The sequence below is a fragment of the Centruroides vittatus genome, unplaced genomic scaffold (genome assembly GCF_030686945.1).
Source record: "Centruroides vittatus isolate TY-2023 unplaced genomic scaffold, ASM3068694v2 contig_1051, whole genome shotgun sequence".
NCBI classification, from domain to species: Eukaryota; Metazoa; Arthropoda; class Arachnida; order Scorpiones; family Buthidae; genus Centruroides; species Centruroides vittatus.
This window is the reverse complement of record NW_027120680.1, coordinates 493,346-511,972: the sequence shown is the minus strand read 5'-3', so window position 1 is coordinate 511,972 and position 18,627 is coordinate 493,346. Positions and strand designations below refer to the sequence as shown.

The 18,627-nt window shown below is 31.2% G+C and overlaps 1 long non-coding RNA gene across 1 annotated transcript; it reads right to left on the bottom strand.

Annotated features, from left to right (window-relative positions):
• Positions 1-4,062: 4,062 nt before the first annotated feature.
• Positions 4,063-18,322, bottom strand: LOC136971288 (uncharacterized). Its single transcript, XR_010880133.1, has 2 exons — positions 17,969-18,322; positions 4,063-4,197 (listed from the first exon to the last, which is right to left on the bottom strand). It is a non-coding gene; the product is annotated as an uncharacterized lncRNA (long non-coding RNA).
• Positions 18,323-18,627: the final 305 nt, after the last annotated feature.

The following is an 18,627-nucleotide window of genomic DNA, read 5'->3' as shown; positions in this document are numbered from 1 at the left end:
GGATGGCTATAGGTGCAAAATTTCAAATAACAGGTAGGTCTAGTAGAATCGACATATAGGCCTAGTATTTAGATCACACGTTCTTTATTTGAATTCGGAAGTCTATTAATTTAAATTTTCTATATTATAGCAGAGGAAGTGGAGAAAAAATGGAAGGTACAAAGGGATAGATATATGAGAAGAAAAAATTTGTAAAATTAGCACTGTTAATGGCAGTGGTGTTTCCTATTAGGCCAGAATTTTTACGTACTGTACAGTACGTGTGTTCTGGCATAAAAGCGTAAAACAGAAACTGAACTGAAAGCTGATTTCTGATTCAGTTTTCTGCCAAACAATTTTACTCGTGTGTTCCTGGCCTAACAGCCAATAAATTACGCTACAGGCAATATAATTTGAAAGTTTGTGCCGGTATTAATGAACCGGCTTTTCAATTTTTATATTTGGTAATTCACCTTGATTCTGTACATACAAACGCCATTGGACATCAATAATAATAATAATTTGTACCGGTAGTTGTTTTGTTTTGATCCAAATTCTTTTTGAAAGTGCCAAATTAGACATGCACGAAAGAGGATGCAGATTTAGAAAAGTATAATTTAAACTAGAACGTCGTCCCCGTTTGAATGTGCTATTGTTAATGTAGTTTAAAATATTGCTGTATTTAACAAAAAAAAAAAAAAAACAGAATTAATAAATACAATTCAATTGGAATTTTTCCCGCAAACTTATAGTGGAAATTCGAAACTCAATGTACAGTACTGTCGTTATTAATTGCTTTTTGAAAAAATTTTTATGCGAGGTATAATGGCAACAGTGTTGAGTCGACTGCGTTTTAAAATAGAATTTATGTATCGAGTATCCGATAGCCGGCGCTCGAGTCGCATCGCGGCGAGTAGGAACTTTTATTCATTTGGTTGGTACTGCAGATAGTTTGGCTATTTTCGAGTAGTTTTGAAATTTTTTCTACGGTTCTAGTCAGATTCGATAGATATACTGGCCCTTGCGTTATGCTCTCCATTAGAATTAGCAAAGTTGCGGCGGAAGATTTCATCTCTAAAACATGAAACCTTCGGCCGCAACCTCGCTATTAATTTCTCAGGGTGCCGATAGCTGGCATGAGAGTCGCTGTTAGGCAAGAAGTTTGTTTATTCATTTGGTTAATAGGTGGTTTTCCGTTTTCAAGCATTTTTGTAACTTTTTTCTACTGTTCTGTCAAAAAATCTTATTCGTAATTACATTTTTAAATTTTTTATCATGTATAAAGAAAGAAAAAATGTATTTGGTTTATAAAAAAAATTAATAAGATGGTTTTAAATCACAGACAAGGATGTAGATAAATCGAAAATAGCTATATTTTCGATTTATCCAGGTTTTTAAACAGAGATCTGTTTAAAGCTATTAAAACTAATATCTCAAATACTATAGTAGAAATAACAGAGACTTATCACACTGCTACTGGTAAAATAAAAATGACACTTCTATCATTTTAATGTTACCGGTAGCATTGTGATAAGTCTCTGTTATTTCTACTACAGTATTTGAGACACTAGTGTCAACAATTTTCAAGACAAGAAGCTCTTTTATAATATTTAAAACTTATATCGCTATATATTGTGAATGAAAGTTCTGTACATAATGTTCTGTGTATAATATATCTGTTTAATAAATAGGTAATGGTAAAATAAGTAAATAAATTTGCATTTTACTGTTTTATTATGTATGTATAACAATGTAATTAGGAAAATCATACTTATCCTCTTATACATTTAAATAGCCATAGAAATTTAATCCAGATAAAGACAAACTATTTTTTAAATAATTTATTAATTTTAACACTACATAAAGTGTGCTAGACAATTTTACTTGATTTAGTACAGTGAGAAATAGTATTTGAGATGAAATAGTTTTGTATTTTTGACATGAGAAATTACATTTGTTATGACACTCACATTGGCTCTACAGCAGTGTTTCTCAAACTTTTTGGACCGCGATCCCCCTTCTGCACTTAAAAATTTCAAAGGACCCCCGAGGAATAAGTATGTGTCGAAAAACATCCCGGAGGGAGGGGGTTAGGCTCGTATTTATATATTTATATTATTTTTATTATTTATATGTGCAATTTATTTAAGTAAAAATTATTTTATATTGTATATTTTTATTTCTATTATTTCTAAACATGAATCCATAGTAAATTTATAAAATATTTTAAAAAATTGATCTGGCATCAATTTTTCAGCGACCCTCCAAATATTTTTCATGACCCCCTTGGGGTCGCGACCCCCACTTTGAGAATCACTGCTCTACAGAGTTTGGTAATTTATATAATATTCTGCGCTATCAAAAGTAGAATACGAATGAAGATTTATTGATGGCCTACTACATCTGTCCTTTATTTATATAGGTTTAAAATATCACTAACACGTCTTTCTTTTACCCTCCATGTCATCACTATCACTGCCAATATCTAATAAAACTGTCTGAACTCTTGCCATCCTACATTTACCTATTTTATTTGTCAACCTCTATTTAGCTCATCGTCCTCTAATCATATCTAAGTTATTATGTACTGTACCTGTAAATAAGTTGAATATGTTGTCTAAATAGTTGGAATTTCCTTTTTTTCTCTAACAGCCTATATTTGAAACCAAAGAACTAAATCTACTGACTTTTAATCCTCTTCTCTAACCTGTTTATAACTTTTTTGGCTCAACTTTAACCTCTCTCTATCTCATTAATAAACACAATATAAATTGTTAATAACATATATTATAGCTCTTTTCTCACTGCAAACTACAGTAATTCACCTATCAATAAATACAAAAAAAAAGTATGGGTTTAACCTTGATAAACTTCAAAGCCATCGCAAAGGTCGAGAAAAGTTTGGATCGAGCAAACTTTTACGGCAGGGATACAGAGAATTTACGCGCCAAGTCGCCATCAGTTTATATACAATCGGAAGTTTTGCCGGAAGTAACCGACGAAACTTTGACAAATTGGTTGAAACCTATCTTTTGACCGACAGTGCTACTTTTGAACAATATAACATGCACATGGTTTAACATTTCTTTACATTTCCATAATTAAATGCATATAATTCTCATCATTCATTTTTCTTCCTGATTCAGAGAGTTATAGAGAATCCCGAAGACATCCCATATTAATAATATACATACAGGCTTAACTATAAATGTTTGACTACGTTTTCTTGCCCTTAACGAAACCTCCCAAAAATTATTTAAAAATGAACACAAATTGTAAGCAAAAAATAAACAGTCTAATTAATTTAAAGCCTAAAATCGTGAAAGTGACAGTTAATAGAAATATAAATATTAACGACATTTACGAATACAATTAACCGAATTAAAATAGTATTTAAAGGCGGGCCTTTAAAAAAGACAAAAGCAATATCCGAGTTAAAAATGAGAAAATTTCATATATTAAAAGAATTTCGAATGTTTACAGCCGAGCCTTCGTATTCCCCAACCAAACCTAAGACTACGCGTGATCGAAGCGCTCGAAGTGGCAGAAATATTTATTAAACCAGAATAGTAGCATTAGAGCTATTGGACAGTATATCTATCAACTTCTCTACACGTGATACTGTACTAGTATCACGTGTAAAGAAAACAAAGAATTTTTTCAATAATAGTTTTTTATTAATAGGATGATAATTTGAGATTATAGAGGATACGGATAAATTAAATCGAAAATAATCTTTTAAATATCTTTATTTAAAACTTTGAAGTCTATTTAAATATCTCTATTTATAGTTAAATTTAATATTTAATTAATAAAAAATTAAATTTGTAAATTGGCTTTTATTACTTTTAATGTTTAAGCTTAATGAAATGTTTTATATATATTCATCAATTTATTGGTGTTTTAGGAACTAATTAATTAACTATAATAATGCTTAAAGTAAAAAAAAATGTTGTATAACCAAAATAATTTAAAATTAAAACAAAAATTTATGTGACTACAAATCTTTCATAGAGCATTATCTAAGAACATTCTTGATTCTATAATAAAAGTGAAGGTGTTCGTTATTGAAAACACATTGCGCTCAACAAAAACAATTTTATTATTCTTATATTCCTATAAATGTTAATACATATTACATTTATAATTTTTATCGTATCAATTATCTGTTAAATGGCCACAGATCTGCGAATCTTGCAACTCCAAGACCGGAGAGACCTGAAAATAAATTATTGAAATTTATACCAATCTAGATCATAAATAAAACTGAATAAAGAACTTTTATGATGATAATATATACTAGAAGATCTATTTCATCAATGTAACGTTTATTCGTTTGATCGGACAATACGCGCATTTTTACACAAGACCGTGTTTTATATCGATTTTACGTCACTCGGCATTTACAATGAACTATAGAAATGACGCGAAATACTGTACACACCCGTTATATAGTAACACAATGAGTATACCTTTGTGTTGGACTAATTTTAAACGAACAATTAAAATAATAGAAATGATTACAAGTTTGTTTTGTTTAATGAGAGAGAGAGCGTGTTTGTCAAGGTTTTAATTAATGAATAATTTATTTTACGAACGAATAATGACTACTAACTTTGACCCGACATAATTCATGGATTAATGTAGCGGAAATAAATAGCAACGGTTAAAAATTCTTCGGAGGGCATAAATTTATATGTAAATTATCTGCAAATTTTATGCTTTATCCCACGGTCCAATATTCTTTCGAAAAGATTGGAGCTCAAAGTACAATAGTTATAATTTGAGCCAGCTGCTTCTGAGAAGTATCTTTTCCTTTCATTAAATCTAGGCTATAATCTATACAATTTACTGCGAAATTGGCAATATAAGTAACAAAATTTAGTCTATTTTCCAGATTTTAAAGCACTTTATTCGGCATTTTTTTTAAAGTATAGAATTCCTACTATTCCTGGGAAATTCTGTGAAACTCCTCCACTATCATCTTCAAAAAAAAAAAATTTACGTTTGATAACCCATAAATTTTTTGGGGTTACCTTTTGGCCCGGAAAACAGAATAAAATAATAATTTTTCGATGTTTCGATCCACACGATTTAGCAACATACTGTGATCGCGTGAAGTTCAGCCATAAGTCACTTCCTGTTTACGGTAGGCAAACACGATGATTCGACGAAAGTATCTATTATTTCCGTCAATTTTAATTATAATAATGTTAATAGAAGGCTATCCTACCAACTTCTTCGATACTTTATTATATTCTTTGAATTTTATTATTATTATTTTCACCATCTATCAAAGAAAAATCACAGATCCTCCTCACTACATACACTGGTATTTATATAAACTACCATATAATATGTAACGATAACAGTATCAACTGCATTAACATAAAAAAAACGTCGGCTCTTTAAACTGGCATTTGGTCAACGAATGAACAACACATGAATGCTTCTTCTGGGTCAAAACAATACAAAAAACTAACCTTCCTATTGTATTCGTGCGAAGGACATCTCGAAATTTGTCACGACATAAATATCATTTGCATGGATTCTATAATAATAACGATAACGACGGTAGCATTATGCATTGTTAAGTGACTCGGGTCTGAGAAATTTGACTTATTTAGGCTAGCCTAAATAATATTCTATATTATTATGTCAAACTTCTCATTTAATAGAAAGAATAGCAGTCTGTAAACATTCAAATATTTCTATTAAAATTAATTTGAAAGGATTATAGATATAAATTTTTCGCTCTTTTAAACAGATTATTATAGAATAGAAAAAGATTTGCATTGAAAGAATATAACGCTTGCCTAGTTTCGTTATTGTTTACAAAGCTGACAGTCAAGTGTAAATAGCAAAACCTGGGGTCCACACTGCGCTACTTCCGGTCTAGGTTAAACAAAACAAAATGTACGGGAAGTTAGTAAATTTATCATAGAAGTAATTACCGCGGCACTTCCAATCGACGGGCATTTTAATCGCGATTGATAATCAAAACTTCTAAGCGAATATCCGTGTTGGAATTGAGCACTTGGCCCTCTGGCCAACCGTGAACTATTCGCGAAACGGGTTTAATCCTGCATTTTTCCATCTAAGAATGTGGATGTAACTCGTGTCCTTTTTAATTGCAGATATTATATCGATCACAAATGTACACTTTAAAACGATCTTACAATCGTCTCTATATATTTGTAACGTAATAGATAATTCAATCTGTAATAACAATTGTTTTTTTATGCTTTTTTTTAATACATAGCCTATAAATACCGAAAAAATATAGAAAGAAATAAGTTAACATTCCTTGTATGGTTCAAGTTTAGTCTAAAATCCAATCAAACAAATCAAAAACAGAAAATACTTGTCATAGAATAGACGGTCGGTACACCTCCAGAAATCGTTATTCTGTACCATCTTCACGCATCAGTGATCAGATTTATACGTATAAATTTGTAGATAATATAGGCATTGTCAAGAGAATCATATAGATGATAGCTGATTAGATGATCATTATTATATAGATGAGAGCCAATTAAATTATTATTCATTTTAATTGATATCATATTAGATTAGAGTTAGATAACCTAATAAATAGGATTTAACAATTTGGAGGGCTTATCACACTGATGCCGACGGAAATAAAGACCAGATCTTTTACAGAAAAGTTAGTCTTTAATAATCACATTTCAAATTTAGGTAAAGATGCATTTTGGGTACGAGGACCCGTCGTCGGCTTACAAACGTGTGGCACCGACATAATTATAATACCAATAGTTAACCAATACAAAGGAATATCTAATATATACAGTGCACTGGTTTCCAGACTTTAAACAAAAACAAATACACCTGATCCATAAAATCTGGAAACAATCATTTTAATAATAGTAAGTTCATTGTTAAGTTTCCCTCCCTTGTTGGTTTTTAATATACTTAACAATATTTATTATTAATAGTGGTCTACCAGAATTTGGAAAATGTGGGAGAAAATAAGACATTTACTCCTTCCAAATAATATAATATATCGCATTGTCATTGTATCGAAAAATTTTATGCTCGATAGTTTTAGTTCTTTAGTATGTGGGTTACGTTAAAAATTGTAAATACGGTGCAGAGTATATATTAGATATTCCTTTGTATTGGTTAACTATTATATAATTATAATTATTATGTCGGTGCCACGCGTTTGTAAGCCGACGACGGGTCCTTGAACCCGAAATGCATCTTTACCTAAATTTGAAATGTGATTATTAAAGACTAACTTTTTTGTAAAAGATCTGGTCCTTATTTCTGTCGGCCTCGGTGTGATAAGCCCTCCAAATTGTTAAATCCTATTTACTAGGTTATCTAACTCTATCTAATTTATAGTCGGGGCTAAAAGTGTCGTTTATTACGATATCATATTAGATTTAGTTTTATTTTTCCATACCTCAATTCTCTAGTAGTGAATAATTTTATTATTGTAAGAATGTTGGAAATAACCCACTATAATTTATATAAAATTTACAGAATTAGAAGAATCTTAATACAATTTTGTATTCTAAAATAAAAAAAAAATGGTATTTATGAAAGTTAAACTGGTGTTAAATGGGAATTTTTGTCTTTAAATATACAGCTGCCCTAGAATTTGTGAGGGCCTAGGAAAATTTATTTTTGAGTTTCATTAATAGCAATAGAGTAGAGGGTAGTTATTTAAGTCTACAATAATATGAATGCTTTAAATATAGAAACAGATATTAAAATATCCAATAAAATAACAAAAACATGTAACAATATTGCAATGAATTGGGGAAGTGTAAAGAAATTCATCTACAAAACTGCTCTCCTGCTTTTAGCAATGACAAATTAATCAATTATAGAAAATAAGTCTGGTTCCGCAACGATATCTCTCTCAATGGCCAACGTCAAAAGCGAAGACGGTCTCCTTTGACGCGTCGATCGAGACGGGGTCGTCGAGAGCCCGTACGGAACTCGGGAGTAGAACGGGCCCCTTCGGTCTTGCTCTTTGAATAATAAAATAAGTAAAATGTTTCTTTATTAATAAAAAGTGGTCTTAAAGATTTTATTTTCTGTAAGTAAAAATAATATTAATTCAATAAGAATAAGAATCACTATAGGCTCCTAAGTTTTCTCCTGGTCCAGGGAGAATTCCCAGATCCCCATCTCAAGAACTACCTCCAATCAACAATTTTAATTTTAAAATGATCATTCTGCAGATTCAACAGAGTGATCGTCTTCAATAATTAGGCCCTACTAATTTAATTTAACTACAAAATATATCACCAAATTTGCAAAGCCGTGGGTGGCCTCGAGCATTGCCTTTTTTGCCTTTAAGTTACGTAGGAGTACCCCCTGTACTATGACTGAATAAGAAGTAAGATTTAAGATATAAACAGAAGTTTAAGAGGGGAACAAAATTATATATCAAAATAATATGCTCACAAAATCTCATGATAATTGTTGAAACTGCATTCTAGCATGATATAGATTAACCAAATACAAATCTAAACCTATTAGTAGGAACCATCTACATCATTAAATATAGATTCTCTCTATAAAATGCTTTGTTTATTGATTGAACTACTCCCATAAATTTTGTCAAAATAGTCTTAAAAGAAATGAATAATCTCCCTGTTGCTCTCTTTAAAAAAAATCATTCCATATTATATACATATATGTAATTATATATATTAATTTCATAGCCGTATAGTCTGATTATTTCATAGTTTGTTTGGTTTTTTAATAAATTCATATATGATATTTTAAAATGAAAAATTCAGAAAATAAAAGAATTCATCATATTTTAATTATAAAATATCTGAAATCATTCCCGACTGTTTAGAAAAGTTAATAAGTCATTATTAAAATTTTTAAGAATTTTCAGATCAACATAAAATTGCTTTTATTTTTCCGGCTGTTTTATATGACAGAGGAAAACTATGGCGATTGGGTCAAAACATGATCCCCCAGATTTTTTACATTTTTGGACTCTGTGATGTTGAAATGTCAAGAAATGCAAGAAACTTTAGGAGTTTTTTCTGCATGTACGAATGTTAGTGTGTGAAAGAGCATGATTTTGTTCACCCTCTTTGAAGTTTAATAACAACTCTTCTGTTTTTTGTCGAAAATTTCCGAAATCTTTCGGGGAGGTTTGCATATTTGGGGGATCGATGCTATTAAATTTTGGCATATCGTAACAGATGACACTGCACGCAGTTTTAAATGTTGCCGGGAAAGTCGAGCAACTCGTCGGTGAATTTTTTTACTAATAGATACTGTACAATTATAAATAATTGTATATATAAAGTTGCAAGTGTCATTGTATCACAAGTGTAAACATCAGTTCATATTTAACATATGTTTAACTCAAATTTCTAGCACCTCCCATAATGCTTTATAAACATAGAATCCATCTAATTAATGATCCATTACATGTTATTTGACCTTGACTGGTCCAATAAAACAATCTGCTATGGCTTTGGAACCAAGAGTACTGCAAAATTGGTGGTCAACGTGTAATATATTTCATATCCATTAAAAATACTTTTATATATATTGTCTGATCTAGTAAAAATAGAAAACAATTGTATACAGTACTATAATTTCAGGAAGATAACTTGTGGGTTTTCTGTGCTTGAAAGATAATTTGAAAGGTGGTGTGGGCTATGTGATATAGTGTAGTGTTAAATGCCAATTTTAAATTTCAACTGTAAGTTAAAGTTGATTCACATTGTACAACTAGTCAGTAGCAGGCAACTGACCCACTAGACTGACAATTACATATTAATACATTTGCAAGAAATATTAAATTCATTGACTCACAGCAAAATTCTAAAAATAATTGACAATGTGTTACAAAATTAAAATATTAAAAACAAGTGAAACTCCATGATGAAATCCAGTTTAAAATGTCACATTTTGAACAAAATTTAACAGAAAGTAATTTTAATACCAGCATCAATCATAAAATTATTTTCTGTTTGTTAAAAAATTTTTATTTTCATTCTTGTAATTTTCTGCAGGAATCACCAAGAATCCCCAAAATTATGGTAATTAACAATATCATCAGCTTACAGAATAGAAGGCAAGGAAATTTCATAACGATTTCAATTGTGAGTAAAGTATGCTATTAGTAATGAAATGGAATTCATAATGTTTCATAAAGTTTCCTACAGTAAAACATTTTATTACACATTTTTCAAATATTTTTAATAGAATATTTTTTAAAAATTTCAAATTTTTTATTAGAATATAAAAGAACAAGAAGCTTTTATTAGCTTCAGACATAATAAAAAAAACTAATACCAAATAATTATTACTTATTAAAAATTGATAATTATTTATCACTTAATCTTTTTAAAGGGTATAATTAATAAAAAGAAACTTTTCTTTTAATGCTAAATCTTTTAGAAATATAAGTGCAAAAACAGAGAATATTCATATATATATATATATATATATATATATATAACAGAGAATATTCATATATATATATATATTTTAATGTGATTTTTTTCTCCAAGGAATAAGTGTACCAATTTTCTCCAAGTGTACAGTACCAAGGAATTGTATCACTATGAAACTTGGCATGCAGATAAGTCTCAAGCAGATATGGAAATGATTAGAGTTATAGCATGATAGCTCATTATGTAATGCCAGCAATTGGCATTAAAGTACATTTACCTTGGCCTATAAAAAAAGTACACAAAAGCATCCTGTCTGTAGTTTACCTGTTGCAGAGGCCGCTGCATCCCTAGAGATGCCTTTATGTTGCAATTGGAGACCATATGAAGAACTATCTGAGTTTTAGAGGGGAAGGACTGTCGGGCTGAGAGAAGCCAGATGGCCATCTTGCTGAATAGTCCACTACCTAGGCCATTCTGATAATACTGTGGGGATGTGTTGGGACCGGTGGACAAGAGAGAGGTAGCACGCACGGCACCTGGGCTCGGGACATTCTCTGTAAACTACCAGCCAAGAAGACTGCTTAGTTCTCCAACAAGCATGCACATAGCCAACCGTATCATTGTCCACCATCTGGACACAGTGGCACCATCATTACAGGCTCATGTCTGTCTGTTCTGTTTCGAGATGCCTAGATGAGGAACATTTGGTATCACAGCAGCCATTATGTGCACTGCCATTGACACCACCCACAATCGCCTCTATTTGGAGTGGTGTTGCTCCCGATGGGATTGGACCACAATTGATTACAACCGGCTTGTCTACAGCAATGAATCCAGATTCAATTTTGCACTGGTGATGGTCATGTCTGAAGGCTCTGTGGTGAACACCTCAATCCTGCCTACACTTTGGAGTGGCACACCATCCCCACAGCTGGTGTGATGGTCTGAGGTGCCATCATATATGACAGTATCCTGTAGTGGTCCAAAGGTCCATGACGGCCAAGTGGTATGCGAGTGACATTTTGCAACCGCATGTGTTGCCTCTTGCGACAGGGCTCCAAAGCCATTTTCCAACAGGAGAATGCTCGACCACACATAGCAAAGGTGTTATGGGACTGCTTCCTCCATATAGCCACACTTCCCTGGTCTGCCTAGTTCCTGATTTGTCACCAATCGAACATGTCTGGGATGCCAAGTTGGACAGCCTAGGAGTGGCTAAACTACAGGACTACTTGCAGCAACTGTGAATAGAGGTGCCACAGGATACCATATGCCTCCATGCCCACCTGTATCACATTATGCATTCATACTAAAGATGGCCCAACAGGGTACTAGAACCTTCTTCCATTTGTAGTTTTTCCTGCAATAAATGATCCTTTTGCTTTCAGTTTGTAATCACTTATTTATATCACCATTACACTCACATATAGAATTTCGTTCAAATCAGAAATCATCATAGTATACTATTACTTTGAGCTTTTTAATTTATTTTCATCTCTCAATTGAAATATTTTTAACTTATATAAAAGAAAATATCTAAGATCGGTTAACGAACACAATCCGTTCCAAGACCATCTTTGCTATCCAAATTGTTCATTAACCGATTATCAATTTACTATAGATTTTTGTAGAAATTTGATTAATTCATCTGAAGACCCCAAAAAAAAATAAAAAATTATATACTTTCTTACTATATTTATTTACATGTAATAACAAACTAAAAGCAATCTCTCCATTTTTACACGGTTGGCATATCTTTGTTTCTCAGATGAGATTTTCATTACTCCTTCGTCTGCATGAGTCTTTTTGATTATATCTTTCTTAGCTAAGATTGTATCTACTGTAGACCTGTTGAAGTCATACTGCCTAGCAACATCAGACATCATCTGCCCATTCTCTACTTTGGCTATTATCTCTTGCTTAGTTTCTATAGTGAAAACTCCACTCTTTTTAGACCCCATAAAATTATCAGTTTTTTTAATATAATAAATTCAGAAAAGGAATTACAAAAATTTAGAGAACAGAAATTAGCTAGTGCAAAACAGTTAGCTAGTGCAAAACAACTGTGAAAGTCTCGTTCCATAAACCATTCATAGATGCCATTAAAATATAGTTTTACAAATCTTAAACATAGCATTACTTCTTGTGTTTGTTCTGTCAGGTGTTTGTTATCCAAACAAAAATCTTTCATGAGTGTTTGTTGTCCAATTTGTTTGCAGTCTGAACTGTTTGTTAACCAATTACCCACTATATATATGGATATTCTCTATATTTTTGCACTTATTTTTCTAATAGATTTAGCATTAAAACTTTTATTATATTCTAATAAAAATCTAATATTTTTTTAAGGTTAAACTATCAAGTTTCATTTTCTTTCAACGTGTAACGACCGAAGACATTGGTCTATATCGGTGATTCTCGACCACTGTGCCGCAAAATTTTTGAAGTGTGCCGCCACTGCGAATACCATACATAAGCGACGTCAGACAAGTAGTTCAATCGGTTCTACCTTCCTTGGGCGCCTTTGGAAATTGTAACCGAACTGCCAGTATTACCAAGGCATTTAGAAAATGTTACCTAAATAACCAACTGCGTTTAAAAATCACTGTTATGATGTCACCGGTTGTCCTGCAGTACTTACCAAAGTAACCACGTGTGCCACCAAATTTTTAAATCATTAAAAGTGTACTGTGATGAAAAAAAAGGTTGAGAATCACTGGTCTATATATTTAAATTCTTATATCACTTAAATAGATAAAGTATTATACTGAATTTAACACTTTACAAAGTAAAACTATTTGGCTGATGTCTTTCACTAATGTTTAAAAGAACAAACATCTCATCAAAATATACAACTAACGAAACTCACTTGGCAAATAATAGACTATACAACTGCACCTTAAGTTGCCGAGAAAAAATTTTATACAAAAAATTCAAATACAAAATTAACGGAAGAATTTTGTATTTGAATTTGTTCCATGTTTTTTGTATTTGAATTTATATATTCTATTGTTAGATCATCGTTTTTTTCTCAATTAACCTGAGGATGGTCTATCGAATAACATTAGTTATGTTTAAATAAATTTTTTCTCAGCAACTTAAGATGTAGTTGTGTAATCAAAATATACTTTGGCACTCTTTTTTGTTTTCAAAATATAGCAATAGAATATGTAAAGCATTAACATAGCATTTCAAGATTTAAAATTAAAAATCCAACAAAAATTTAACTCAACATTCAATTGTCAATTATTTAAAGTATTACTTTAAAACTTGCAATTTAAACTTTAAAGATTTTTAATTGTAAAAAATTTCTATTTATTCCAAAGAATAAATTTTAAGGTTTCCGTAAGTCGTATTAAATTATTTTTCCTAATCTACGACATTTATAAGGCTTCAAAGAACAATTTCTTGTAATCAGAGACCTGATTAAGTTCATTTCTTAATTCATATTATTTTAATCAATTAGAACTGGTAAGTAACGAATGTTAAATTCTAAGAATAATTATTGTAATCAAACAATTTAAAATAAAAATACATAAGTACTCTATATATCTAGAGTTCAATCAGACTGACTTGGAATCCAGATGACGTAACTTGATAATCTGTTTGATTTGCAGAAGTTGTAGATTCAAATCTTGCTCTAAGTCAATGTTTTCTCTAGGTATTACTAAATTATTAATCAATAGTTTTAATTAAAATATTAATGATAGTGGCACATTCGGGATTTAATCTTAGGGTGAGCCGAATGGATAAAAAAATTTCAATGCAAATTCAATAAAACTGTTTATCATACCTTATGTGACTGCTAATTCATTAATAGAACAGAAATAAATGACAAGACACAACAAATAAAAAAAATGAATTCTAATCATAGAGATTTTTGGAAAATTTTCTATTTTTTTTCTTTTCTTTTTCTTTGGAGGGTGCCAGAACCCCTTGGCCCTTCTCTGGATGTATCACTGATTTATGATACCACCTCTAGATTAAATTGTTTATAAATTAATTGTAATTTTAACATTAAAACTCATTAAAAATCCAATAGCTTGATTTATATATATATATATTTATATTTATATTTATATTAAGGATATATATATCAAATATTAAGGATATATAAAAAAGAATCAACTGTTTACTGTAATTTAAATTGACTAAAAAAAATTATATTTAATATACTCTATTTTAAGATTTATGATCAATATCCCAACATCATGTGAATAAATTCATAACTTTAATGCTAAAAATACTACTATTTTAGCAATTGTAAAATATCATATACATATCTATCATATGGCCTATTTAATGGACATATTTAAGCTTCTTTGTCGTAGTTTTTGAGATAATGAGCTGCAGAAACTTCAAATAAAACAAAATGATTAAATCATTGATAATTAAGCTCATACCAAAAACCAAAGCTATCATAGGATTTTTGTTTGAAATACATATCCTCCAGTCCACCAATGGCTGGATGGATAAAACCACTGGAAGCATCAGTTCTAAAATGGGATGAAGCAAACATTATTAAACCAGTACATTCTCCAAACATTGCTATGGATACAGAGAAAATGATATACAGAAATAGGATTAAAGAACAGTGCCTGAATGCTAATGCATTATCTTCAGCTTGGAAATATGTCATATAAAAAAAGATTAAATCATAAAAACCCCTGAATTATGTGTTACAATCAAGTTTAATTTTATTTTTGTTATACTTTTTTAACTTTTATTTTATATTTTTCTTAATTTTATTTTTATTTGTATTTTGTTATTTTTCATAATTTATTTATTTAATTTGTGTAATTTTAAATTTGTATTTAGAATACTTCAAATGCAAAAATTTAAACTGAATGTTCTATTTATGGAGTACTTTCTTAAATTTATTGAAAACCTGATGGTCTATGGTAGGTTGAAAATGCTTGTGAATAAAGAATTCTCTCAGCAAATGCTCACGTTAGATGGTGTGGTTGTAGAATCAATCTTTGAATAGAGAAAATTTTATTAACACATTAACATAAAATCACCAATTTATAGACCAATAAATAAATAAATTTTTAAAAATAACCAAAGTTCAATCAGTTTTAGAACCCATTTAAACTAATTCTGAAACATGTTCCCAGTTGGATGTAAATGGTATGATGTGCCTATCTCGTGTTTTAGGTGCCAACTGACTGAAGGTCTCAGAGTTGTTGAGGGAGGGAGGGGAGCTAGGAATTTTTCTCCAGACCTGGAGAAAACTTAAGGGTCTATAGTGGACCTACTCCTATAAATTTATGTTAATTTTACTAATAAAAAAATCTTTAAGACTGCTTTTTATTAATAAAGCATTCTACATATTTCATTTATTAAAAAAAATTGTAAAAGGGGCTCACTTGGCCCCATACAAATGCTTGGCAGTCCTGGTCCCAATATTTATTTATAATTATAGATTTACATAATAAGTACAAATAATTTAGAAACAATAATTTGAGACCTTGTTATATGAGATGCAGTCAAAAAGTTCTGGGACTGGTTCAATAAAAATTGTCTGATATACACATTAATTTATTGAGAGTTTCTCCTTAAAAAATAAGTATCCTTCTCAGTTATACATATATGCCAGCACTTCTCCCAGTTTTCAAAACATTCCTGGAACTCTTTTTTTTTTGTGACATTGTTAAGCACTTGCTCCAATTCTGCCTGAATGTCATCAATGTTCTCAAATCATTATCTTTTCAGCATTTTTCTATTTCCACAGCTGATTTTCAGCTGTGGAAATAGAAAAAAAAGTCAAATAGTGCCTAGTCTGGTGAATAAGGAGGTTAGAGAACCAGGCAATTTTATTTTTAGTGAAAAAACTGTTGAATAGATAGCTATGTGAGTGGAGATGTTGTCATGATGCAACAACCAATTCAGAGCTTTCTAAAGATTCAGTCTTTTTTGTCTGATATTTTCACAAGGAGCCTCAAAACATCCATATAAAAATTTTGATTCACGGTTTGACCTCGTGGAACGAATTCTCAAAGAATAATTCTCTCCCTATGGAAAAAATTGTGCATGCTCGAGATTGTACCTCACTCGACACACTTTCTTTGGTCTGAGCGAGCCATGATTTTTCCACAGAGTCGATTGTTGTTTGATCTCGGGGTCATTATAGTTGTAAATGTACATTTTGTCTCCTATAGTCTTGCCAAGTTTGGAACAAAATTTCCCACACGCACGCTATTCCTTAAAAGAATTCACTTTACAAAGCAATGAAAATCGCAAATCGACGAGAATACGGATCTAATCTAAATAGCAAGAAACAAAAACTACATACGATAACGACACAAAATTAGGCAGGAAGCCAAATAACATCGTCTATCGTGCATCCTAGTTCGTGCGAGTTCGGCACGTGGCCAATTGCAGCCCCGCGTCACCGGTCCCGGAATGTTTTGACTGCACCTCGTACGTGCATTTACGTATATAAAGATATTTTACTATTTGCCAAATGCCAATAATGGATAGATACATTGCACCGTCTGATACATCACTCATTTGACGTCTCCCTACATTCACGAGGTAACAAGGGACCGCCAACCGTATTTGCAGGTAACCATAAACTAGCTTCGCCTAACTTATTACATACAATTGTTATTAATGTAGTGATTATACTAAGATGTATAACAAAGCTGCAAAAACATTGAAATTATTAAGTTTTTGCCACAAGTATTAATTTGTTGCAAAATTTACAGCTATTAATATATTCTTTCTATTTTCAATATATAATTTTAAATAAGCTCAAGAAACTGAAAATTAAACCAAACCTTTAGTATATAGTTCCAGTTTATATGTGCCAGTTTATAAACTGAAAATTATGCAAATAGTCAATAATCAACACAAACGAGATTTTACGAGGAAAGTCGTAAAAATCTGTAAAAACAAATTACACCATTTTATCGGCACAAGTTTCCCAATCCAAACTGCACCTAGTAATTAGTAGATTTAAAATAATTATAAAGTTAAGAAGACAGGGAGACAACTAGTGTGTACGATCAGTTACAAAATATAAAATAGCTTCTATAACCAACAAAGTCTAATCAAGCAAGGGTAGTATCTTTACTGTCACATTCCCACCACTTCAATTTAGCCGGTTTACCCACAAAAATCGGACCGAATTACCTCTCCGGGGACGACTCCGGGTTAACACGGGGTTATAATTTCGGGGCGGATACCGACAGAGGCCCACCGGTGGCCAAGTGGGTCCGTTCTCCGAACACCGGGAGTTCGGTCTTCTGTCGGCAACAAGCCGGGCGAAGTCTTCCAGGTTTTCTCCACATCCGTAATGCCCGAATAGGGACCGATTACCCTTAAAAAGACCTCCCGGAAGGCATTCTCCCTAGGCAGATCACTCACGCGTTGCATTGCCTTCACAAGACCAGAATACCGACACCCGAATAAACAATATGCATATGTTTTTATTTTCCTTCAAGGAGAAGCAAACCGTAGAATAAAATACGTGGATAAGGATAGAAAATTCTCACTGGAGCAAACAAAAATCAGTCTTATAAGATAGTAACAGGGTATAAAGAGAAAAATAACTAAATTACAATTAGTGGCAGCCTTACCAAATCCAAAAATTAAACTCAACGTTTTTCCTACAGAACTCTTAGCATATTTAGTATTATACAAAACGTAACTTCCACCAGTCAAAAGTCCCACGCCGCCAACCAACTTACAAGAAAAGCAATCCTCTTTCGTTGCAGAATCCGTCATTTTCGATCGTTCAGCCATTGGAAGACTTTTTTTTATTTGTTTGTTTTTTTTTCTCGTTACCGTCGAGTGAGATAACGTCTCGACGGCGTATGGCAAACTACGCCATTAACCAAGTTAATTTTATTTAAACACGTGAATTTCCTTTTAAAAAGTTTATATTTAGTAAAACAAGTTTTATAAAACTAATTCTGTAATAAGTTACCGTAAAAAAAAACTTTTTACGTAGATAAAACGATATTTATCCGATAAGTCAAACGAGATTAATTATAATTAAATTTTAAATACAATTAATTAAAAACAATTATGTTTTAAATTTAAAAAGCGCCACCATTCGTCGATACGTTTATTTATTGTATTGCGTAAATTTTATTATGACGTATTACCGAAATATCGTTCAAAATACGCGTTTCTATAAATAAAAAATGGTTAAAAACTTAATTATTAAATTAACGTTAATTTATTTTTTAAAATATATGTATATAGACATACTCGTCAGTTAGTTTTTAAATTA